This window comes from Epinephelus moara, chromosome 18, assembly GCF_006386435.1.
Source record: "Epinephelus moara isolate mb chromosome 18, YSFRI_EMoa_1.0, whole genome shotgun sequence".
NCBI lineage: Eukaryota > Metazoa > Chordata > Actinopteri > Perciformes > Serranidae > Epinephelus > Epinephelus moara.
The window spans coordinates 7,624,655-7,650,293 of record NC_065523.1 but is presented as its reverse complement, the minus strand read 5'-3'; the positions used below and the strand labels follow the sequence as shown (position 1 = coordinate 7,650,293).

Here is a 25,639-nt window from a genome sequence, read left to right as displayed (position 1 = left end):
TGGCTTGAAGTGAAACACGCAGGCAGTTGTGTTAGTCCTACAACCAGGCACAGACACTACAGGGTACTTTGAACGCATCACCACTGGTTCAGAATTAAGTCTTTAAAACTGGATTTTTCTTCAAGAAGTTGTGTTAAAATGCATCCCAAATATGGCTGAACTTTGGCGTAACTTTTATGTCGGCTAATATAAAAACATGTTGTTTACAAACAACCTCCCCGCCTCCGCTGAAAAAACAAACAGCATGGGCTTCTTGTTTGATGGGAGAGTCCATCTTTATTTGCCCTTCTCTTTCATTTCCAATTAGTAGTCTACATGCTACAGGCCAAAGACATCTTAAAACAGCCTTGGACGAGCAGTAGGCAATCAGAGTTTCATTTTCCAATCAGGGGTTAGCAGTCCATTTTACTGAGTTTACCTGTGGATTATTTAGGCTACTGATCATGTAGGCCTAAATTAAAACCATAGGTACTAACATCAAACTACTTTGCAGTCCAAAACTAGGCTCACAATCTATCACAAAATATAAAATAACACAGTCCTCAACATAAAGTACATAAGCTGTAATAATATTGTGCACCTCATTGTACATTATTATGAACATTCCAAATTAAAGAGGCTAACTAAATAAAATATATAATCGCACCATTCAGCTCTTATTTCATAATGCCTATACTGATATTTCTCTATTACATGGCAATGTTTGGGCTCATAATAAAGTATTTTCTTAATAGCTAATATTGGATATTTTGTCATATTTTGAGCTGACCTAACACCTAGATTGACAAATATAAATATACTATTAATCTGAAAGTGCATTAGAGGCAGAGACATGACATGTGAAGTTATGCATATTATATGTTTACTGCTGGGAGGTATCACTTATCACTCACCTGTCATGAATGGCAATTTGGTAATTTGTTAATATTTTGGTGACATCTGTACAGGCAGCATGAGAAGACTGCTGCTTTCTTTCTTTCCCTCCTCTCTCCCTACTTTTCCAGGAGGTATTATTATTGTTATTATTATTATTATTATTATTGTTATTTTTACAGTAACCCCTCCTGCAGCCCATTCCTCCCTGTGGAAACTAGATATACAGTCTGTATTGTTCACATTTCAACACCTTGTCTCCCCCTGCTGCTACTCATGCACAGAAAATGCTAAATAAAAAAAGAAGGGAAGGGAGGAGACTGGCAGAAGAGGTGCAGACAACAGCAACAATGTAAGAAATCAACAAAAAAGTATGAAGAATATGACATAATAGCGCTAACTAGAGGGGGAACTTTACATTATCCACTTCCACGTCTTTGTAAAGGAAGAAAACATGAGGAGCGAAGTGCAACAACATCTGAAGAAAGAGGTGAAGTAGGCGAAAAAGGAGACACGAGTGACAAGAAAACCCAGAAGGAAAGAGACGCTGAGAGGTGAGACTAAAATGGAAATGAAAATATGAAGGTATCTTACTTTGTTTTCATGCCCCCACCACACACACACACACACACACCTACAAACACACTCTCTCTCTCTGTCTCTAGAGCTCTCTCTCCCACTTCCCTCTATTTTTATTATTCAGGACGCTACCCCTGTCGTTTATGGCTACGTAAGATTTATGAGTTTTCTCGCACCCAGCAGCGTGTGTGTGTGTGTGTGTGTGCGCGCGCGTTTGTGTGTGTGTGTAAACAGCCCAACTTTAAAACAGATAGCATTCGCTGTGGGCTGCTGAAATGAGAGGATGAGCTCCGTGTAGGTGGAAGGTGGGAGCCTGAAATGTGTCTGTCTGCAACTTTTTCCTTGAAACCATCTTTTGTACGGACTGAAGGATCTGCTAACTGCTGCTGAAAAACCTCATTACTCATTAACCAAACCACTAATCAGCTTTTTTCTTTTTGTCTCTGTCTTTCTTTTTTCCACTGAGCAACAGTGTGGGAAGAGACGTGCATGTGAAGAAATAAGCAGAGAGGATTACATGAATGTATTGACTTGTAAAAGCACGCCGGTGCTTGTAAGGGATGGCAGTTCTTTATTTTCCTTGGATGGCAGACGCGCATCGTCGGCTCCGTGTTTCGGATTGAGTCACGGATATTGGGTTTCACAACTGAAACTCTCTGCCTTTCAGAGCCATGGAAATCCTCTTTCCATTTTTTTTCGTTTTTCCCCCAGGACTTCAGACATGTAGGCCACTGAGGATGACACAAAGGAATTTCCTCCGACTTCAGGATTTAAACACATTTTACGCAGTTTAACTGTGTTCAAACACTGTGTCACTGTAAATGCCAAACGCTAAAATATTCTAAACAAATTGAGGACAAAGAACTGTTTGTAATGTTTGCTTTTTATGTGATCTCAAAAATGAACCTTGAAGTATTTCTACAACAGTGACCTATTTTATGCTTCTGCTGGTGCTAGTTTCATTAGCCACAGTATTATAGCTGCTGTAGCATTGGTCATTATTGCAGTTACAGAGTGCTGTTTTAATAACTGTCTTATCAAATGATGAACTGACCCTGGTGTGTCTCCTGCTGCGGCTGTAACCTGCGGTCATCACACTGTCCTTCACACCTCTGGATTATATTACATTAGCACGTGTCACACATTATATTACACCACTCTCTCACACACATACACACATGCATATCCCGTCGCATGCATTCAGCTGCACCCTTATACACATTTCAGTCGACTTTTAAAGGACACTAATTATATTAAGTAATAATATTGCATCAAAATCACCAACATCTTCCCACTCACTTTCCACATTCATTTATCTGCGTTATATTTGCACGTTGTCTGCACTGTTTTTGTAAACGGCGACAATGTGAAATGACACCATCATGGCATCGAAATGTAAAAGTACATCATAACACTAATAGTATTAATAACACATATGTGACAAAAGTGAAGGACATGGCATAGATTGGCCTACAAAAGCACGCGCATTATGGTGCGGCTAAAACAAACATATTTTTGTTTTTCCATTAAAAAAATAAAAATAGCCTAAATAAATGAAAATCACTGTCCATATTATCATGCTGTTTTTGATCAGAATTAATGATCTGAATTTGATGAATTCATCATATTTACACAGAAATTATGAGCGTGTACATTATGAGAGTCACATTTTCCACTATCTAATAACCACCACACCACACTTCATACCTCTTTCCTTACATTGCAAAACATCACAATAAATATATATTAAAACAACAGGACTCACCGAAAGATTTCCTCTTATTTTCTGATGTTTTGATGGAAGGAGTCGGCTTCCAGAAAGCTCCTAAGAACTGCAGGATGAAGGGGGGGAAGTAGGAGCGAAGGGGAGATAGAGGGAGGGAAAGGAAAGAAAGAGATAGAGATATGCAATCAAAAGGTCTTGCTAAAATCCGATACAGAGCACACACCTCTTGTAGTCTAATCGAGCGGTTGGGACAGGAACAACCGCTGACAGGTAACGCTGACCTTAAATTATTCCCGGTGAAATCCCGGAATAAAAGCAATAAGAGCAGAGAGAGGGATGAAGGCTGGGTGGGAGTGATTTGACATGTTATTGATTCTGGTTATCATATTACACTTCCCTTCTATTCACCACGTTTTTCTTGCTTTTTAAAAACGGTTGAAATCTCAGATTTGTGTTGCCTGCTGTTGGGAAAGAACTTAACATTTACGCGTAAAAATGGCACTCATTCCCATCCGTAATGGAGGTAAAACTCGGAACTGAGACATAGAGAGAATCGAAAATGTTCTAAAATTATCCATTAATAATCGTAAACAATATTGTGGAAACAGCTAATGGGGTAATAATAGTAACAGTTAAACAACATGCTTGAGTTGGTTCAACCCAAAATAATAATTTTAAAAAAGAAAAAGAAAAAGTAATTTAAATAATTGTTTACACCTTATTTCATAGAATTTGTTTAATAGATGCAACCTGCTGTGAAAACGTTAACACATAAACTGGTGCATTAATACACCCAGCACAACAGCCATGATTAAAAACAGTCATATCTGAAACAGAAAATAATTACATTGGAAAGACATGTTTGGGATGCGTCTAGCTCCTGGTTTCGATTTTTAATTGTAAGAAATATAACTCAAAGCCTTATGTGAAAACTTAAACGTTTACACATAAAAACTATTTGCATTGATATTGAACAAATCCATAACAATCACAATAAGGATAAAAACGTCCGAAACGCTGCCAAACACCAAACGACCCGGCAGGGGAAAAATAGGAAGCAAAGGGAAAGGAAAAGCGGCCCCATAAGGCGAACAGCTGTTTGCCAGCGGCTCTGCATCCACGGAGCCCATAAATAACTTCAGCATCATTCAGAGAGAAAACACACAGCCCAGAAAACATTTCGTGTTATTGCCCGGTTATCCTCGTGTGGGTTTGGGCACCCAGAGCAGGAGAACGCATCTCGGTCGGGCAGACACTTGCGCGGTAGATATCCATCCATCCACTGCTGCATGCGGCGGTAAACAGTGTTTAAAGGTGAATGGCATAATAGTATAATAGCATCCACCACCGCAGGATGAAAAGCGCTGTCCGTGTTGTTGCATAGCGGCGGATATATTTTATTAAAGTGCTGGAATAAAATCTCTGGCGCGCGTTTGCCTCTCTTTCTGCTCCTGACAGCTTCCCCCAAACACATAAATCAAAAGCAAGGATTCCCCGACCTCCCCGTACCAGCCTACACCACCATCACCACCTCAACCACCACTACTATAAAGTTATGTATTGTTTCCGTCCATGCACTCACGCACAGCTCTGGCTGCCGTCCATCCCCATCGCAGCAGCCGGGGTTTCCTCCCTGTGTTCCCCCCTCAGCCCTGCGGGTTAGTCGGATATTTGGAGCTACGGAGCAGGAGTGGACTAGTCTAAAGTTGCCCAGAAAGTAATGCAGGGGCCGACTAGCTTAGCCAGCTAGCCTATAGGCCGAGACAAAGGGAGGAGGCCGCCTCCAGAGCCCCAGAACAGCTGATGAGCCAAATTTTGAGAGTAAGGGGAGGCTGAGGGAGAGAGGGGGACTTTCAGATAGAATCTCCTGGATCAGGATCACGAATTTAAATAAAATAATGTAGATGAGTGTATTTTTCTCAGGATGGATGGACTAAAAGTTTGAGATTAGAAGCAACGGCAGAAACAGCGTCAACATAGAGGGAACCAACAAAGGCTCAGTCGGTGCATAATTGAACAGAATCCATATTAAGTGAGTGGACAGCAGATTTAGACTCCTGGGGCATGAAGGGATGGATGGGAGACAAAAAATGTATCATGCTACATTTTCGCAAATAAAGGAAGATTCTGATACTGGAACTTGAGTGTGTGCAGTTTTTTAAGAATGTCATAGTTTTACTTAATAAGTCGTAGGGAAACATATATGATGTTGATGGATGGACTTATGTTGTTACTCGCTGCTGCAGCTTCATTTTAAAGTCTCACATGACCTGTACAAACCTTATCACTACTCTCTGTTCTTATCTCTGCCTGGTCTGGTGGTGCTGTCACCGGACTGCTTCGGCCCTCACACACACACACACACACACACACACACACGTACACGCACACGCACACGCACACGCACACGCACACGCTCCTTTTCAGTTCTACTCATACTCACTATGCTTATCAAAGTCTATGTGCTGGGTATGTATAAACAATGGTGTTTCTGGCTTGATCTAAAAGTTTTTGTGCTGAGCTTTTCCTTGTCCTTATACTTTTTGACCTTAGATCCACCTTAAACACAACGGAAACATCTGCAAAAGTTCAGCCTATTAGTTAAAGTGCTGTTACTTTACAGACTTGGTCAAAAGTATCTTGTGGTATTAACACAGGAACTACAATCCCCCACTGAAGCACTCGCACAGTGATATATTGGTGCACAGCTCTCCAAAAGTGACCTTTGACCCGGAGGAGCAATAGCTCAGTTCTTTAATGATCAACCCACTGGCAAAGTGCTGCAGAATCCCATTTTCATGCACTGCTTTATGCTTTAATCATTAAACCTGTAACCTCTGAGCCTGGACAGGATTTACAGAAGAGACATTTCAATCTAAACCATTAGGATTCTATTTGTTGCTGTTAATGTGGAACTGCAGCCGGCTGACAACAGTCGAGATATAAAAAATAAAAGCACAGGCCCTTAAAGCAAACTCTACTGACTCCAACACAAAAGCATTTTTACATGTTAATTATACTAAGTGGAAAGTTATCATCCAAGATATGTGTTTGTTTCTGTGATTATTTAAAGCATTTTTTGTGTGTTTCATTTAAATGTAATGATTTATGTTAGTGTACAGGCTTTTTTCTCCCAACTGTCAAAGCTCAATCAGTCTACATTTAAATGACAGTACATGTAGTCTGTTAGAGAACATAGCCCATGTTTAAATCAAGACATAAACTGGATAACAAACAACTTTATGGATTGTTGTTTGAAAGTGATGTCATCCACTTGCAGATCATGCTAGTTGCAGTGGCTGCAGAATTACAGAAAAATAAGTAATAATAATAATAATACTTTTATAATGCCCTGGCTTCAAACAACGTATCTGTTGGACACATCCCCCATGTGTATACAATATCCGGCTTTGATGTCATTTACTGTAACTTCAGTGGGCTCCTGGCCACTTACGTTCTTCTCAAATGATCTCCATGGTTAGAATTGCGTTAAGTTTGGATGACTTATCATGTTTCTTTTCCCAGAAGCTCAACTCCCTGTTTCAGTCTCACATCAATGGAAATAAAAGCCACAGAGGAAAAGCTGTCAATGTAGAGCACATGTGCTTTTAGGATAGATGTTAGTTCACATATGCAAACACTGACTTAGTAAACACTGAACATTTGTAAACTTACACCCTTTTATAGTCTGACATTACAGAGTTTTCACTTCAGGTAAGAAGCACATATCTGTCTCAGCTTCTTTTCTTATTCACTGTCTCTCTACAAATGTTCTGACCTATGGAAAATCTAAGTAGGATGTTGTATTTTATTAAACTTTTGGGCATTGAATAAGTGTGCAAGGGTTGCCTTATTGTTGTCCTCTAGAAATTAGGGCTGGGACAAAAAGCTTATCTCACCATTTCATACTATCAAAATACCTGGGTGCAAATGTGAAAGGATTTGCATTGTATTTTATTCGATATTCTGATTTATTGCAGTTTTTGTTCACTAATTTAACATTACAGTATGGGACAAAGTTGCATCATTCACTTTAGACTGTGTATCATTACTGTATATCAGGCATATTTCCAAAAACAATGCACATCACATGTCAGTCAGTCTCTGGCTTTTAATTCAGCAGTATCATACAATACAGAGACAAGTGGTGAATAAACTATAACTTTTATATGGTCTTATTTTTAACATTTTTTTTCCAGTGAAGCACTTACATTGCTTTGTGAAAGGCACTATATTAAATAAACATTACATTCTTAGTTAATATAATGTCCATGTTGGAATAGAATTAATAAAAAATATAGTCTATACTTTTCAAAGTACACTTAAATTGCTGTTTAACCGCCCCTGCTTATTGAGCTAGTCCACATTCTTTCCCATACACTGATTTACTATTGGTGGCTACCAAAATATCAACATTGATCTGCTGATTTTCTATTAAAAAAACAAAATGAATAAATAATTTATTTAAAATCTTACTTCATTGTAGAGCTGCGTGCAGTGCATTGATTTGCTCGGCCCTTCTTTGCCCCTCTCTCTTTCTCTCTTTAGGACCAATACTCATGCCACCAGTTTGCACCCTCAAATCCATCGTTATAAATGTATATGTGAGGAAGGCACTCTCAATAGTGAGAATGCTGCTGTGGTGGTAAGCAAGCATTCCCAAGCGACTATTTTTCAGGACACAAGGGCTGCTCCCTGAGATAAAAAGAAAGTTTAACTTTTGGAGTGCAGCAAAGGACCTTGCATGTCTCACTTTATTAATACCATTATAAGTATACTGCCCCCCTTGTTGCTGTTTGCTGTTTTTTGGACATACAATCACTTGCACTAGATATGCTCTCTTTAATCCACTGCTTATTTTTATTCACTGCTCATTATTATTATCATTTATCGCCATTTCTTGTATTTTTGCACATTATTTGCATGCCTAGTTTTTAAGTTTAAATTTTGAAATTTTTAATCTGACTCTTTCTCCTTGGCTGCTGTAACACTGGAATTCCTCAATTGTGGGATTGATAAAGGTGTTTCTTATCTTATCTTATCTTATCTTATCTTATCTTATCTTACTTCATGGGACAAATAACAACCAATCACAGCCTACAGATATTTTTCTTTCCTTATGTAAATAGCAGTCTACGTAACTATGGATGAGAAGCTCCTCATTTTAGTGCAGGACTACCCAGAACTGTGTGACGTGTGGACAACATTTTCATAGCCTACACACTTGAAAACAACACCAAAAGACGTTCCAAACTTGGGATATCTGGGAAGTAGGCTATGATACGATGCAGGTTATGGTCGCTTAGCAAAGTTGGCACAAAGTAAGCACAAGAGAAGCCAAGTGCCCGTCCTTGCATTTTCTAGGCAGTAAAAGAAGCTGAGTGCGTCCCTGCTCTCATCTGTCTATAAATGCACCAAGAAGTAGCTGGCTAATGCACCCCTGTCCCTCTGATGTACTCCTCATTGCTAGGAGACTATTACCCAATAGAGGAGCAGTTGGAATCTTTGGAGATGGACCTTCAGTGGCAGTTGTAGCAGAGCCCCAGTGCTGGGGGTCACAGCAGGCTGGGTCTAACTTCTGTAAGGGCAGCAACAGAAAGTTTGCTGATCCGAGTGGGAATTTGCTCTGGCTAAATCTTAGCTGCTGCAGCAACTACTGAAGGTCTGTATTTCACTTTGCTCTTTTTAACATATATGTCATTACTTCCATGTTTGAATTTTATTAATTCAGGTATCAAATTAAAAAAAAATAATAATAAAGAAACTGATACTTCAGTGAATTGAATTTTTCCCCCACCCCTACTACAAATCTTGACCTTTTTGGGTTACCAGAGCACCCACTGCCATCAACATATGCTTCCTTCAAGATCAGTCACTATCCATCCATACATTTTTCATCAAGTCCATTTGAAGCTTTCCTTGAAGTGTAATGAGGTTGAACGGCCATGCACCACCATCACCAACACCCCTGACATAGCTACACCAAATGGGCAAGCGACGACAAACCTATGCTGCAACACATTTCATCTCCTCCCCTCCTGCTCTGGGCAAATGACACACAGGTTTCAACACTGTTTCCAGAGAGCAGATATGCAGTACTGAGAGACACCATACATGTTAGTCTGCTTCTAAGTGTGTTTAATTAAAATGTGGGTCTCAGAGAGGTTACCACTCATAGTTATACCCAGTTATCAGTTATTGCACTTGCACAATTTGAATCAATCCAATGCAGCAGAAATAAACCTCAAGCTTATAATCAAACTCAAATCCAACAACTTCTACTGTCAACACAGTAACTTTGTTTTGACCTTCTGGGTCAAAGTCCAGGGTGGAAACTGGGGAGCATGCGCAGAGCACCTACGCCAGTTTGGGTCCAAATAACTTAATACATACAGGGTGTGTTCATCAAACTTTGAGAAATTTGATTTAGTACAATTTCAGTCGGACTAACATGTTAACATGTATTGTAAAAGTCTGGTTTTAGTTGGACTAACACAAAAAATTGGTTTTCTCTAATGTCATGTAAATGTATTGACTGACTAGACTGAGACTGGTTTCTTCTACCTGTCTGTCCATTGTTGACTCATGTCGTTCATTCCACAAACCTTTACAACGAAATACATGTTAAGAATCAAAAGCTATGTTATGGTTGATAAGTTTCTAAATGGTATAAAAGATTTCTGTACACTTACATCCATGGAATGTCGCTCTTTATTGTTAAGCTTTTAGTCTATTAGACCTACATGAGAGCATATATGCACTCACAAGGAACACTCATGAGTACACATTGTAGGCTATTCATTTCACAACCAGTCTAAATTACACAACTGCCATGGGTGTGTTTCGAAAGACTGACATTTCTCAGTTACATCTAACTGCTTGACATGAGTTGTACACCAAGGTGGGAACTGAAGCGTGTTAGAGGAAATGGAATCGCCTGTTGTTATAATATGCATCCTCTTATTTTGGTGAACACGTTCTTTTCATTCAGCTTATGCAATCCGAACAAATCGTCTACTTATTAACTGTGTTGCTCCTGGCTGTAGACACATAACTGAGGCATTACGCTCATCCTGTGCACAAAAAGACCTATTTGAATCGCATGTAGGCCACAGGCTTCTGCTGAAGAGAGGGAGTGTTTTCCCTGATTCATGGTCTTAGAAGAGTTTGCAGGGATCATGCACAAATTTACCCACAATCAGAGTTGAAGTTAGACTTACACAAGTGACAGAAGGACAGTGGTTCTAGACCTGTCAAGAACCGTTGAATTGATTCACAGAAGGTCACGGTCCCCCATGTGATAAGATTTCGCTTGAGGGACTTCCATCTGAAAAGATTTTTTATTCTTCAATATGATTAAGACTGTAATTCTATAGTTTTCAATAACAGAGAAAGTGAAACCTATGAACAAAATAGTCACACATAATTCTTACTCACACTGGGCTTTGATAATGAATTAAATAGTGAAGATAAACTATTCCCCGTTTTTCTGGTGACCCCCTGGAACTCATTCAAGCACCCCTGGTTGAGAACCACTGCTCTAGGAAGTGGATTGACACTGACTTGGAAGCTGAAAATGTCTCTTGGCTTCTTCGTCAAATCTTTGTTATTGTCTAACCTTATTCAAGGTGTGCATAACTGGGGTCAACCAAGCCATTTTCACATTAACCAAAACATGGAAATATCCTAACTTGTTGACATTACTGTTAACAAAATCACTTTGCCACATCCTGCAACAAAAATGTTGCATTGCTCTATGCTTTATATTATACCTTAGCTTATGCATTGAGCCAACATTTTGGCCTCCCTCTCTTGCTGCAGGCGGGGTCGCCCATCTCCCTGAAGAGCTTGCCCCTGTGTCACTAACAGTCCTGAACCAGAAACTCATGCCATCAGCGCCTTCCTTTGACAGAGAGTTAATCTTTATCAGAGATGCTAATCTTTAACCTCAAACTCAAAGAAAGCCCTGACGCCAGGAAAGGGACAGAGAGAGAGGAAGAGAGAGAGAGAGAGAGAGAGAGGAAGAGAGAGAGAGAGACAGAGAGAGAGAGAGAGAGAGAGAGAGAAAGAGAGGATGAGTGTGTTTGGGGGGTTAGGGGGAGGTGGAGTGTGGGGGTCAAATTGCCCTTTCTGCTCCTGGGCCATGAAAAGTGCCAAGCTCACCAAGTCTGTCAGGCAATGGAAGAACAGGGATGGATGTGACTGCTTGTTGGTGTGTGTGTGTGTGTGTGTGTGTGTGTGTGTGTGTGTGTGTGAGCTCAGTGTGGTAGATAGAAATCACATAAGGAAAGGTTTGTAGAGTGCAAGCTGCATTTCTGTCTGAGCTCTGAGGTTACCACAAAGTTGATGAAGTGTCTTTAAATATTGCATTCAAAGCTCAGACAGTGTCAGCACATTTTGTTCTGACAACTTTTTTGTGGGGTTTAAGTTAGGGCTGAGCGATATGGGAAAAAAAAATCAAATATCACGATATATATATATATATATATATATTTACCAAATACCATGTTGTAGGGCTGACTGTTGGTGTTTTCACAAAATATTTACACAATGAAATTTTTTGAAATAATTAATCATCAGCAATGTGGATATGATGACGAAATGGGTAAAGGCAAATAATAGAACAGCTAGAACAGTCTGGGAGGTTCAGGATATTACAGCGCTTTACTGTAATGCAGCCCTTAAAAAAAGGAGAAGACAACACATTCAGTATTTGGACATACAAAATCTAAGGCCAAATCTAGTCTCACAATATTGATATAATATCAACATACTGCTTAAACCTAGTTTGAGTGTATGAGGTGTAGTGATTGTACTACTTAGTAGATGGGTAGGTCACAGACAATGAAATGGGTGTGCTCTCCTAGATATTCCAATGGATTTTTGGCTGGTGAGTTTACTGTAAATGGCCAGAAAAAGAGGTGGGTATACCCAGTTTAGCTGCGTATACCCTCTACTACACCACTGCTCCCTCTGTGTACACCACTGCTCCCTCTGTGTACACCACTGCCCAATGCACAGTTCCACAAGCGTCTGTGTAGTCTTTGGGGTTCTAGCAGGATGGTTGTAGGTTTGGTTTATCCTCTGGAAGTCACTTTGTCCAATGACTGAGCATCTTTTTCAGGGGTTTTGTCATTGTATATCAAGATTTGTGACCAAAGCTGGATGTTGGATTTCAAGACATACAGCCACTGTGGCTGCCTATTGGTTAAACAAGATCACGTCCTGCAATGGCGTCTCAGTCCATCCAGGAACTCCAGCACTCAGTGATACGTTTCTGTAGTAATTTGTGGTTTGGCATTGCCTTAAAAATGGATTTTCCTAAGTTGTTATTATATAGCTTTGGGGCCTCATTACGCTGAGTGTTGAACAACCTGCACCAGTACAACAGGCCTGTATCCATTTCCTAACAACATGCTCCTCTTATGACACATGGATCAGAAAAAGAAGCCAGTGATTGTAATATAATCAGGCCACTTGGCCCAGCAGCAGATAGGCCTGCTATTAAGCCTGTTACAGCAGGAGAAAGCGGCTGTATGGATCTCAGCCAGACCTGTCAGCCTTTATACACTGCGACAGTGTTAGGCGTGCTTGCCCCCACTATTTTACTCTGATCGCTGTTTTGCCCATACTTTGTCAGTGATGTATGAAAAAATCAATTAAATCACAGCTGTGTTGAAGTTGCTGTGGGTTTTTGTGACTTTAAAGTCCCTATGTCCGGAAGTGAGCAAAAACCGCCAAGGTCAAGAAAGCTTAGGAGCTGTCCAGCCATTACTTGATATGACGTAGAGCAGTTTTTCCCAATCATTTCAGTTAAAAATCAGGCATATCTTCTTGTTACTCCGTGTCACATGCGTCAGGCCATTATGGCTTAGGTGTAGTTTAGAGATGATCTGCAAACAGTCCAAAGAGCAATATCCCCTGATCAAATTATTTCATTTGAATGATATTCAGAAGCCCTGAAGTCATGGAATTATCCAGTGCTTCACAAGAAAAAAACCCAAAACAAATAAAACTAATTTTGCGTTAGAAAAATATGCATTGTTGTTCTTTGTCATCCCTCTGTCATGTTGTGACCCTTTAGATTTATCATGAATTTCCCCATCCCCATGTTGAGAACCACTGGTAAAGTTAAAGTTTCTACCTATTTCTAGCAGTTTAAAAAAAAAAAAAAACTGTTTCAAGCAAGGGTGTAGGATTTGTTTGGGGGCGTCTTTTGCCAGAAAAATGTAAACATCAAATACTTAATGTCCTGCATTCTGGTATTTTTTTGCATCAATTTGTGCCTTCTCTGCATCGGTTTATGGTGTAAATGCCTTAGCTTTTGTCCAAATATAAGTACTCTGCTCCTTTCATGGTTTTATTTGGGTGTCAAAATGCCCATGATCTAAATACTGAGGGGGGCATGTCCCCTGTGTCCCAACCAAGATCTACGTCTATGATTCTGAATTGAATTTTACATTGAGAATCAAAGCAGGCTTTTTAAACATTTAACCTGGAGGTGGCAGCATATAGAAAGTCCTGTATTTGTCACACTGATTAGTAAAATCAAATAAAACTTAAAAATGTATGTCAGCCCATAACAAATGAGAAATTAGTCTCTTTTTTTTTTTTACAGCTCAGTACATTAAGAAAGACTAAACAAATGAATTAAGTTGTTTTGAATCCTGAAATCCTGTCCTATTAACAAATTAATCAAGAGAATTAAGACCTGGTAAAACTATATTTTCTTTGCATATATTGTTTGTATAGTTTGTATATATACCTCCATTCAACCCGTGCATAATTTCATTATATTCCTGAGGGGAAAAAATAATCTGGTGCTACTTAAGGATAGGGCAAGTAGACAAATAAGAATTAAAAAAGGATTGCTGTCCAGCTTACTTAGTGATGACTGTTTAAGTGAAACATCCATAATCATCCATTTATTAATGAAGGATTTTTACTAGAGCACCTCTGATGCTTTTCCAACTGCCAACCTATATTATGGACTCCTACATTAAGTAAGCTGGAAAATCATTGTGTTTATTTTTATTTGATTATATTCCTATTTTGTTTGTATTGGTTTCATATCCCTCTCTGAATAAATGGACCCAATGCCACATCTGGCTGGTTTAACAAAGAGAAACCCAACACATTAGTCAGAATAAGGGTAGATTAGGGTCACTATGGAATGAACAGTTTGTAATCATTCAAGATGAAATAGTTGCACTTGTTATCATGCATGTATTTACAATCACTTTGCCTGCTTCTGCTCAGATCTGGTTAGAGACACAAAAAATCTGTTTTCATAGGACCATTTGTGGATTTGTTTTGTGTTGGGTTGGCAGTCTTTTCACACTATCATAAATCACAGTGTTGCTAACATGCATCTTCTCTCTTTACACCTAGCCGTCAGGTTCCTGTTCACTACAACTCATTCTCACTGTGACACGCGCACACGCACTCACCAGACACACACCTTTCTGTCCAAACTGCACTGCACGCTGCAAGTAACTTCTTTTTAAATGACGAGTGAGATAGAGAGGGAGCATGGCGAGGCGCCCTTTTCTGTTACCTATTCTGAGGCATCTGTCTTCAGCTGCCTTCACACACACACACACACACACACACACACACACACACACACACACACACACACAGAAAAGAAGCTTTTGGCTACTAATAGAGCCTGCACGCGGGCACACCCCGCGGATGCCTCTGCGAGTTCGGGAGAGAGACCACGGTCACACAACAGATAATTAATGACATGTCGAGCGGTGGAGCGCGTGGGATGGGGACGCCTCGGGAACACACACCGGGACACTGAGCGAGAAGCATCCCGGCAGACCTTACCTGCTCTCTCTCGGTGTGTCTCTCCTCCTGGATCTCTTCCTGACTGGTGTTATGCTTTCCCCTGGATGCAGCCTGTTTTGGACACGGACGGAGACACCGGATGGAGTAAGGGAGACCCGAAAATCCTTGCTGGAAAACCTTGGACGTACTTTTCACTGTGCGTAATTACGGGCGGTCCAACAGTCTGGCCTCTTTTTCTAACGTGTATTCTAGTCCCAAAAAATGGTACTAAACAGCATTTATACGAGTTCAACCCGGCGTTTAACCCACACTGTTGCTTGCTGTTATAGTACTGGTGTATCCATTAGAACGCCTCTATAGCACCGCGTAAAAGAGACGCCAAGCGTTTGCATGCCCGGTTTGGGAAAAGCCATAAATCTTGAGTCGGCTCCGCCATAAATCTCCAACAATCAAAGCCTACCTACAGCACACAAGCTGTCGGGGACTGCTCGGTCTGGGGCTCGCGGTGCTACTTTACCCTAAAAAACACACCGCGTGCGCGCGCTCAACCCCCCCACCCTCTGCCTGTGCTGCAAAATTCCCCGTATAGCAGGCCGGTGCGTGCCTGGCCAGCACCACGGTCAGGGCTCGCGCTTTTCTTTTCCTGAAGCCTTATCCACCGGCACGGGAGAACGTTGGGGTACAGTGCTTTGCTACCTAGTAGCCGTGAGCCCTCCTTGCTGACCTGTCACCCTTCCGGACCAAATTCTAGATTTGTCTCTAAAATAGCCAAACGTCCCCTTCATACGCATTTTAACTGCTTCAATAGTAATCTGCGGAACTTCCCTCCCTCACTCTCTCTCCACCTCTCCGTCGGTGTTTCTCCCTGCTCGGACCTCTGGCTTGTTTGGTCGTTCTGCTGGTGCGGGGTTAAAAAAGCGGATTGACACCATGAGGTGCTCCTGAACCGGGCTTTGGACTGACAGCTAGACAGGCCGCAAGAACCTGAAGAGTCGGTGAGGGGGGAGGGTGCAGAGGGGGTTCTGGTTCTTGTTCCTGTCCAATAGGGGAGTCTGGTTGAGGTGCGCCAGGGGGTTAGCGAGGTTCAGCGTGACCTGCCTGTCCATCCTGCCTGTGCGAGGGCCAGATGTTGGTTATTACATGGCGTCAAACTGGGAACGATCAGAGGAGAGGAAGAGGGAGAAGGAGGTTGAGAGAGCAGACTTTCCGCTGTGATTTGACCTGCGCGTCCACTCAGGGAACTGTTTCCGCCGTGTTTAGCATGTTCACATTTTCGGTAGAATACATGCTGTAGGCCTGTGCGATTTGGGCTGATAGCATTTATCCATATAAGTAAGAAAAAAATGGTAAAAACTCTGACTTTCATCTAAATGAAGGCAATCTTAACCAAGTAGGTTTCAATTTCATATGAATTATGAATTTCTGCTGAATGAATGAGATCGACCTCACCAATTCTGCAACCAAAATCATTTGCTGTGAACCCACATGATGACCAAAAACCATACAGATGTCACGGCGGCTGTTAATATTTGGCACTTTGTCCCATACACATTGTCAGGACTCACAGTGTTGGGAAAATAAGACTTTCTATTTTGGATATGATGCGCGGTTTCCACTGAAATAACTAAAGTAGCCAAATCCATCCCTTGAGCCTTTCACAGAGATAGAATCATGGGTCATCTTTAGACCCTCTGGACATGTTCATAGGTTGTTAATAATTTGTTGGTGAAGTTTTTTCTGGCCGTTATTCACGGGCAAAATTTAGACCTTAAATTAATCCCAAACAGATGATCTTGGCTTTGCTCTCTCTCTTTCTCTTCCTCTCTATCGCTCTGCCTCTCCCTCCTCTCTGTGTGTATTTCTGTTATCTGCCCACGCGTATAGACATGCCTTCACTGCCCCACTTACACACACAGACACACACAATGAGAGAGTGAGAGAGACAAAGCGACGAAGAGGACGAAGAAAGAGAGAGAGCGAGAGAGAAAGAAGTTCAATTACACGAAGGCAAAACCGTTATTTTTAGTTTGTACCCGCCATGATAAAAGCAAGAGAACGGAGAGGGGGAAAGGCTCGTGCACGGCCCCTTCCTCGTGGAAACATTTCCGGCTCAGCAGCTCGGTGTCTCTTATCGCTTTCGTGCATGCTGCTCTCCGGCCCGGTGTAAAGGGGGAAAAAGCGCAGCTCGCGGGCTCTGGATACGGTTGAAGCTGCTCATTTTTCACGCGCTTTGAATCACTGCCCTCGCGCAGCCGATTATAAATTAGCACGAGGCTTCTTATTGATTTATTTCCGAACGGGTAATCATCTCTGCGCGAGGAAGAGCCCCGGAAGTACCCTGCGCATGGAGCACGACACTGGATATCTGCAGCCTCTATGAGATAAGGCAATTTAGGCTATAGCTTAGAAAATATTAATAATTATTATTACAATATTATTGATCTAATAGTGTTACGTTGGGGAAAATGTATCTTAATAAATAATGGAATCAAGTTCCTAAAATATCTCCCTTGTTCGCTTTGATTTAAACACACGTTAACGTGTTTTGTTAACATTATTTTCCCCGCACTTAAATCTTTGGCTCGTTAACGTCCAGCGGCTGCAGATTTATGAGGCCGCGCGCTGCTCTGATTTATGTTGGACTGTTTTCGAAGAATCACTGTTCATTTTTAAAGCGGACTGCTTTCGTAGCTCCCATGCTTTTTGCCTTTTCACTCCAATTAAGCGAGAAATGAAACCGGCTTTTTCTGCAAGCAACTATTATATGTGTAAAAACCTTAAAGCTAAATTAACCCGCAGCGTGTTATAGTTGAGAGGAGAATCGAGCAAAACCAGCCTCATGGATATGGAATATATATTTCCAGTGCCGCAACTATCTAGCGGTGGATTCATTTGAACTTCTCACTGTTTAAAGGCTTGTTTTATTTTTTGTTTTCGTTTTTCTTTTGCATGACTGCAAGATGCACAGGGATGTTTACAGAGGGAGGGCACAAAACCAAAATATTTGATATGCATTAGAATTTAATATTTGAATGTATTTTACATAGCGTACTTTGACCTTGTCTCCGTAAATTAGGCCTATAGGTCAACACGGATTTACATGCGTGATTATTTGTGCATTTATGCGCTGTTTTTGCTCATTTTCTCTTTATGGTGCAGCCTAACGTGTTAGAAAAATGTGGCTATCAATGTGATTTTATCTCATGTTTTCTGAAAGGCAAGATTTAAAATTGGGCGACGTGTGAAGCGGTCACATAAAATAAGGCTTCGTTTTATGGATAGATGGAATTTTACAATAGCTTATTGAAAGAGTTTGCCAGAATTTTTTTGTTTTTTTAGTCGAAGATATTTTCCCAAATTACCCATATACCGGAATGTTCACTCTGCGCATTTAGACATTTTTGCGTGGGAAAGAACAGGGAAGAAGACAATATGGCTGCCAGTCCCAGCAATGAGTGGGAAGATGCGCCTTGTGTGAATCCTTGTTCGCTTGCTTCCATGCGTGTCTCTGAGACGCGTGGGTCTGCTTCGACCTTGTCTTTGACCAAATATAATAAAAGGATGCTTCGATCACGGTGGATAAAAACAGATATGAGTGTATCATCCTCATTTCTTTACTGTTTTGGCCTCCGTAAACAGTAAATCACCGCAAGACCGAGCAGAGTGACCGCTCAGTGTTCTTCCACTAAACAGCGCTTTAAAACAAGCTTTCCCCTGAGCTGATACTGACCGGGTACACCAGCAGCAACCATGCATCTGGGATAAAGAGTGTCTGTGCCACTATCTCAGACACATACATACACACACACACACACACACACACACACACAGACACACACACCTTACTATTTACATATTTTTTCATGCGTAAAACGTTACGTTTAAATGTAGAGCGCCTTCAAAGCCACAAGAAATAAAGATGAGATAAAACAACAATAAGGCATTCATCTAACGAAAATGCACCATTATTCTTAAAATAGCCCCTCGTGGAAAGGTTCACACGAGTCCCCTCCATTTAACGATTCCGCTCCAGCTTCCACAAAATGCCACAATCACACAGCTGAGAAAATAAAATGTCTCATCATACACAAAACAAGCTACCCGTCTTATTATAGGCCAGTAACATCTTCAGCTGCCTCCTTTATTCTCCTGGTGTCACAGTGAGCTCAGAATGCTGCCATTGTCCTGCAGCAGGTTTCGGTGTAAACATTAATTCTAGCCTCAAATGTCTGTAGCGTCGCAATAAACCACGGATTTTGAGAAAGCACAGCGCAGTGACACATTAACTCCATCTATTATCTGTGTTTATTACAGTGATGTAATAATAACGCATTTTTCCACATGTGGATTATGAAGAATAGTACAGCAGCAGCGTATGCAGAATTGTGTTTGGCCAGAGAGTTGCGAATGCAGGGAGGCCTCACAGGAGTTGAAATCCCCCCTCCTGCAGCTTGGATAGCAGCAGCAGCTATAATGGATGTCAGACAGGGAGTGATATCATTTCTCAACACCGTTTCAAATATTTGAACTATTTCAGCTGGGTTTGATGTGGAACTATATCTTGCCAGACAAAACACACTTAACAGTGGACACATGCCTGGGATAAGATAAGATAAACCAGCCGCTTCTGCTGTCGCCTTCCCTCCACTGTGTGACTTAGGAGCGTTTAAAAGCAGCAGTGTCAGGAACTTGTGCTTTGGGCTAATTTTTAACGTCAAGCGTGCGTCCCTCTTAACTTCTCCCTCTATGCAGGGCCAACCTGTGTGTTTGACTGGCGTTTGGAAATCTATTTTCAACGCCTCCCTGTCACCCGAATCATATATGAGGTCGAGATACCCGGCAAAAATATTTAAATATATATGAAAAAAAGGAGGAAAGAAATAATGTACCCCCCCCCCCCCCCCCCACCCCCCCCCCCTCTCTCTTTCTCTCTCTCTCTTTCCGTCCTTCGAAATGAGGCTGGATATTGTTTTTGACACGGCGGCGGACAGCAGGAATACACATTTTGAAAAACGCTGCCTCTTGCTGCTACTGCCATTATTGTGTGATGGGAAGCCGCGGAGACGCTCTAATTTGGTTACACTAAGGTTTACACTGGTAGTGATGGCCGAGCAGGGAGACAGACACAGAGGAGGGGAGGAGAGGATGCGGAAGAGTTCAGCCTTTGAAATGTAATTGTAAAGTGATTCCGGGTGCACATCCATCCATCCATCCATCCATCCATCCATCCATCCATCCATCTCTCTATCCATCCATCCATCCATCCATCCATCCATCTCTCTATCCATCCATCCATCCTAACCTGCATGAGATGCAGCACTACATTTGTTAAGATCTCTGTAATACATATTAATAATTATGATTATTTATGATTAATATTACAATGTCAATGAAATGCTCCTGCAAGCTAATGTCATATGCATGTAATAAAATTATGTATTATTTATTATTATAGACTGTCCACTGCACTTTGCATATATTACTAGCTGGCTTCACACCAAAACAACACCACACAAGCATCACCTACTATAGTGAGTTATGGGGTTAGCCGATGAAAATTACGTTACTCCATCCCACCCCTCCTCACCCCTACCCCACTTGCTGCTCGCAATGGGAAGGGCTAAGAATGGTACCACGACCAATTCACAGTGTCTCATTGAGTCATTGCGTTTGGTTTTCCACAGCCATGGGAAGAAAAGAAACAGAATTTGATGTGAAATATGAAATGTATGTGAATATAAATATGGAGCAAAAATGAATAAAGTCTGAAAAAAATCCTCTAGTCCTGCATCTTATTTCCCTCGCCACATTTAAAGAGAAGAAGAAGGTCTGATTCACGGTGAAGGGTTTGAGCAAAGGCAGAGACACTGAGTGCTGACATGAATAATGGCGCCCAGCTCCATTCCAGCAGGCATCCAAAGAAAACACACTGAAAAAAAATGCATGAGGAGAGAAGGAGACAACTTCTAAAAAATGAACTGAGAGTCAGTGTACAGTCTGGACACCATGAAGACACCTCGGGGCTCCTCTAAATACAATTACCAGCAGCAGATGTATTATGCCGTGGACTATCTTATAGGGGTAGTTTTAGAAACATAAATAAAGTCGATATAAATTCCAAAGCCAGGTTGGTTCTCCCTGGATAGCCTCTGTCAGTGCAGAAAGCATTTTAATGATTGTATTTCACTTTAAACCAGGGCCTAGGCTAATTGTGCTTGAGGAGCCATGAACTCGAACCGGCGTCATTTAGATCTTCAGCTTGGCTCCCCTGGCTGAGCTACTCAGATTCACTCACACCTCTTGGCGAGATGGATGAGATTTTCCTGGCCGGCAGGTCCTTTTTTATGAGATTTCATGGCGGCCGAGGCGTGCCCGGTGTGCCAAATTTAAACAAATCTCCCGTTAATTGGTCGCCGCAGTAATTCACGACCTGGAGCTACAGCCAGCCGCTGTGCAGGAAAAAAGAAAACACCCGTAGTGTAAAAAAACAGAAGGGTGTGTGTTAAAGAAGAAGCAGGCATATGTAGAGGAGGAGAAAGAGAGCAAGGCAGTGAAAACAGCCGGAACAGAAAGAGGAGGAGAACCGAGAGAGGAGCGCGTGGCGGCAGTGGCAGAGATCTCTTCCTCCTCTCCTTCTTCTTCCTCGTTCCGGTGTATCATCGGTCCATCGACCGTCATTTTTTCCCTCACCGTCTTCCCCACAGCGGAGGAGAAAACATGATTTATCGCGGGCAGCACCATAAACAACAGCACTCCCTCACAAACACACAATGGCAGCCCCGGCCGCACGCTGACACCCTGCCTCACTATAAATCAAGAGAAGTAGCTGGCTGGGAAAAAAAGGAAGAGAGAGGGAGAGGGAGAGAGAGGGGAGAGAGGGAGAGAGAGGGATGGACAGAGAGTCAGGCAGATAGAGAGAGATGTAGAGGCAGACAGGAGGTGATGGGAGAAAGATGGAGAAGAATATCCAAGTGCTTCTTAAAATATAAACAGCCATCGGCTCACATTGCAATGCTCCCTCTCTCCCTCCCCATCTCTCTCTCTCTCTCTCCGGTTTTGCAGGCTGCCTTGCTGCACCGCTTCAACCTATAAACAATGGCTGATGATGATGGGTGGGGGGTGATGTGTAAACAACACGACAGCAACATGCACGATGAGAAAACACGGCGAAAGATGGGTATTTTTTGGGGTGTATATTTACCACGATGTTAAAATAGCCTATGATTCACTGAGAGGGATGCGGGCGAAGGCGGCGCAGCGGCGTAGAAGATGAGGAAGAAGAAGAAGAAGAAGTGTGGTTTCCCCCCATGCAGTCCCCTTCCTTCCGCAATACTCACGGTGTCCACAACGACCCGCAAGACGCACGCCCGTCCAAATTTGTTTTATTGCAGCCTCCTTCTCTCTTTTCTCTTCCTCTCTCTCTCTCTGTTGGCGTTTCTCAGTGTCTCCTCTTCTCCCCCCTCTCTCTCTCCCTTTTTTCCCTCTCTCTCTCCCCCTCTCTCCGCTGCTATAGGGGGGGCTTGTATTTTTTTTTTTTTTTGAAAGGACAGTTGAATTTTCGACGTCAGACACACACACACTGGAGCAGCACCATGTCTTACCGTTATATTCCTGACGAATACATATCTATTCTGCAACCTCTGCATTAATTATTTAATGAATCACGTGACGTGCTGGTCGGGGCGGGGGTGTGGGTGGGGGGTGACGGGGGGTATCCGTGCGCCTCTCTGTTCGTGGGACCCATCCGGACCAGTGCATACATGCAGGAGTGCAAGACTCCGAGTTTAAAATAATAATAATAAAAATGAACATAAACCAGTTCTGTTCACCTTTCAGCCTTTCCAGTGGGAGGCACTGAGTGTTAATGTGTGTGTGCTATAAACTGTAAGGTAAAGCAGGGTTAGGCCTGTGACAGACGCACAGAGAGACCGATAAAAGATGATTGTCACCGACTATGTTCGTTTTAAAAAATGACTGCACGCCTCAGACTCTTTCTTCGTTATTCCTCACTGTCATCTCTTTCTCGCCTCGCCGTTAGTCGGCAGAACAAGGGGAATTCCTTATATTGTCCTGTCTTATATTTCAATGTATCTGTTTTCAGCAGTTGGAAATATTCCATGCAGCCCGAACATATTTTATGTGACTACTGTGCATCACAGCAGAGTTTATTTCTCCTGTTTGGTGTCACGTTAACGCATCCCTAAATATTTAACAGCAAAGAAAGCCAACTGTGTCAGTGGAAACAAATCATGCCCAACTGTTTGTTTAATAATTACAAATTCATGTTGCGCATCGAAATGTGAGAGTGGGGAGGCTGGAAATCTACGAGAAAACGACACATTCCTAAATAAACACACGAGGCCAAGCTTTGCCTGATCACATAAATCTGAATTGTTATTATTATTATTGTTATTATTATTGTGGACTAAATTCTCCAAACGCGCACCTTCTTTTATCCCATTAACAAGTTTTCCTCGAGGGGTGGCCATACAGCGCGCTGTGATTCATTTAGAAGGAGACATTTATTTAATAGGGAGAGTAACGGACAGGTAGCACGCGGAGCCGAGCCGAGAGGAGAGCAACTACAAAAAAAGGAGAGGGAGACAAAGAGAGAGAGAGATGCTAAGCAGGGGGACAGAAGAAGGAGAGAGTGTGAGGGAGAGACGAAGAAACAACGGAGAGACAAACCCCCCGTCGTGAGGCCGTGCAGGGCAGCAACAATAGACCGTTGGGATCCTTTCGGCGCTCTGTCTCCCGGTTCCAGAGCTCGAGCCGCCTCCAGCAGAACAATGGAAAGCGGGACTCTTATAAGAAAAAAAATGTTGAGGCCGGGAGGCTAACGGGGCTAACCTCGCTGCTGAGGAGCCAACAAGAAACACTCCAAGGTCAAACAATGGGCCGCAGCAGCCCCAAGACACGCTGCGTCTCCTCACAGAGCTCCAAAAGCACCGTATCCTTCAGCTCCATCCTCCAGGTAGCTGGATGCTAAAAATAAAAAGCATAGCTTTACAAAGTAAAGTGCTGCTGTCTTCACAGGAGTGTCCATTACATTTAAAGCCATTCTGTTTTACATTTTATTCAGCTGAAACAACTGGGAGGCCAGAGAAAAAGTGGCAAATAAAACGTGTAATATCAAACGCAATTAGCCAGAACTACTTGTGACAACAAAAACAATTGGCCAGTTTCTAAAAATATAATCTACAACATGACAAAGGCATGAAAATAATTAGCAAGAAGGAAATAAATGCAGTTCTAAAGCTATTACTAGAGAAACAGTTGGGTGGTCATTTATTTATTACTCCTTTTTGATGCACAAAAAAAAAAAAAAAAAAAAAAAAGACGCGCTCCTTTAAAGTTGTATTCCGAGCGCCGCCGCGATTGCCTGAGATTTTTACCCTCAACAAGATTGAAATCAAACATTTGCGGTGGTGATGATGGCGTCTGTAATGACGGCCATAAATTATAGCAATCACAGTGTGAAACAACAGCTAAGATAAGTAGCAGCAGAGACCTGGGCCGGCCTGACAACAGCAATACGAATCAGCTCTGTAAACTTGGCACAGCCGCATGCAAAGCTATTACGCACACAAAACCATTTCAATAGCCTAAACATCCGAATTATGATGAGTGAGGGGGTTGGAGAGTCAACCAGGAGATACTTTGAACTGTAGGGCTTTAACGGTGTAGCCCTAAACCATAACAAGCATCCAGTTAGTGATGCTAGGCTAGCGCCATGCATGTGACAAGAGAAAACACAAAGGGAAGTCTTTGTGAGATGATGGACTGGGCTATTTTTATTTTTTTTTTAAAAAAGGAATCAATCTTTTTAAACGATAGGCATTAAGCCCCGCGGATTATAGAAAATTAAAAGCAACAAATTTGCAAATGGCAAAACAAACGCATGATTCAAACCAGCATAAAACCATAGCCTACATTTTATTAAAGCAGTTATTTGTATTTGTATTAGTTCGACATAGAATAATAGTAGAAGGCAATAACTGAAGTGATGTTGGAGGTCTTTGAGATCTTGGGGGTCTCTTGGTCCGTGATGGATTAAGACAGGTAGATTCTTCCTCCTCGTTAATGATTAACAAGGCTTTGAGTTTCTCTCCTTGGTTTAAAAGGCGAGAAACTGAAAATGTCTCTTTGTTAAGGTGCTGAATGGCCGTAAAATTAAACTGTCCAAAACGTGATTAGACGTGGTTGCACATTAGATCGTAAGAGACGCGATAGCTATTATCATCATTATCATTATTATTATTATTATTATTATTGTTGTTGTTGTTGTTGTTGTTATTATTATGAAGGCTAGACCGATGAGACACAGAGCAAGTAAGACAGAGACAGTAAGGCAGAGAGAGAGAGATTGATTTACCGAGCCCCGACATCTCGCCTTTTACTGCGGCTCGTAAATCTGTCTCGAAACAGCAGCACGCGCACAACCGTTTTTTGAAATATATTCTCCTGCGCGAGACGTGAGGTCTTCCCCCCAGTTATGGGACTGCACCAGAGACATCCCCGAGCCGGTCTCACGAGCCGCATGGCTTGGTTGGTAAAATCCCATAACCCATCTCCTTATTATTGCTCTGTTTTATTTATTCAAATGTTAATTGGAAAAAAAGCCAATAACCAAAACTGAGTGATTAAACATTTTAATGCATTTGT

General features: G+C 41.9%; 1 protein-coding gene across 14 annotated transcripts in view; it reads right to left on the bottom strand.

Annotated features, from left to right (window-relative positions):
* hoxb3a (homeobox B3a) overlaps positions 1-25,639 on the bottom strand; it is a 113,250-nt gene that overhangs the window by 32,997 nt on the left and 54,614 nt on the right. For 8 of the 14 annotated variants that reach the window (XM_050068223.1, XM_050068227.1, XM_050068222.1 and 5 more), the window contains one exon: positions 3,218-3,284. The exons of 1 other annotated variant lie outside the window; for it this stretch is intronic. The gene's annotated coding sequence lies outside the window, so the exon portion shown is untranslated. Of the gene's footprint in view, positions 1-3,217; positions 3,285-4,760; positions 5,299-15,013; positions 15,997-22,175; positions 22,256-22,311; positions 22,922-25,639 lie in introns of those variants that run through there. 5 more of the 14 variants (XM_050068230.1, XM_050068233.1, XM_050068234.1 and 2 more) reach the window with 5 other exon arrangements.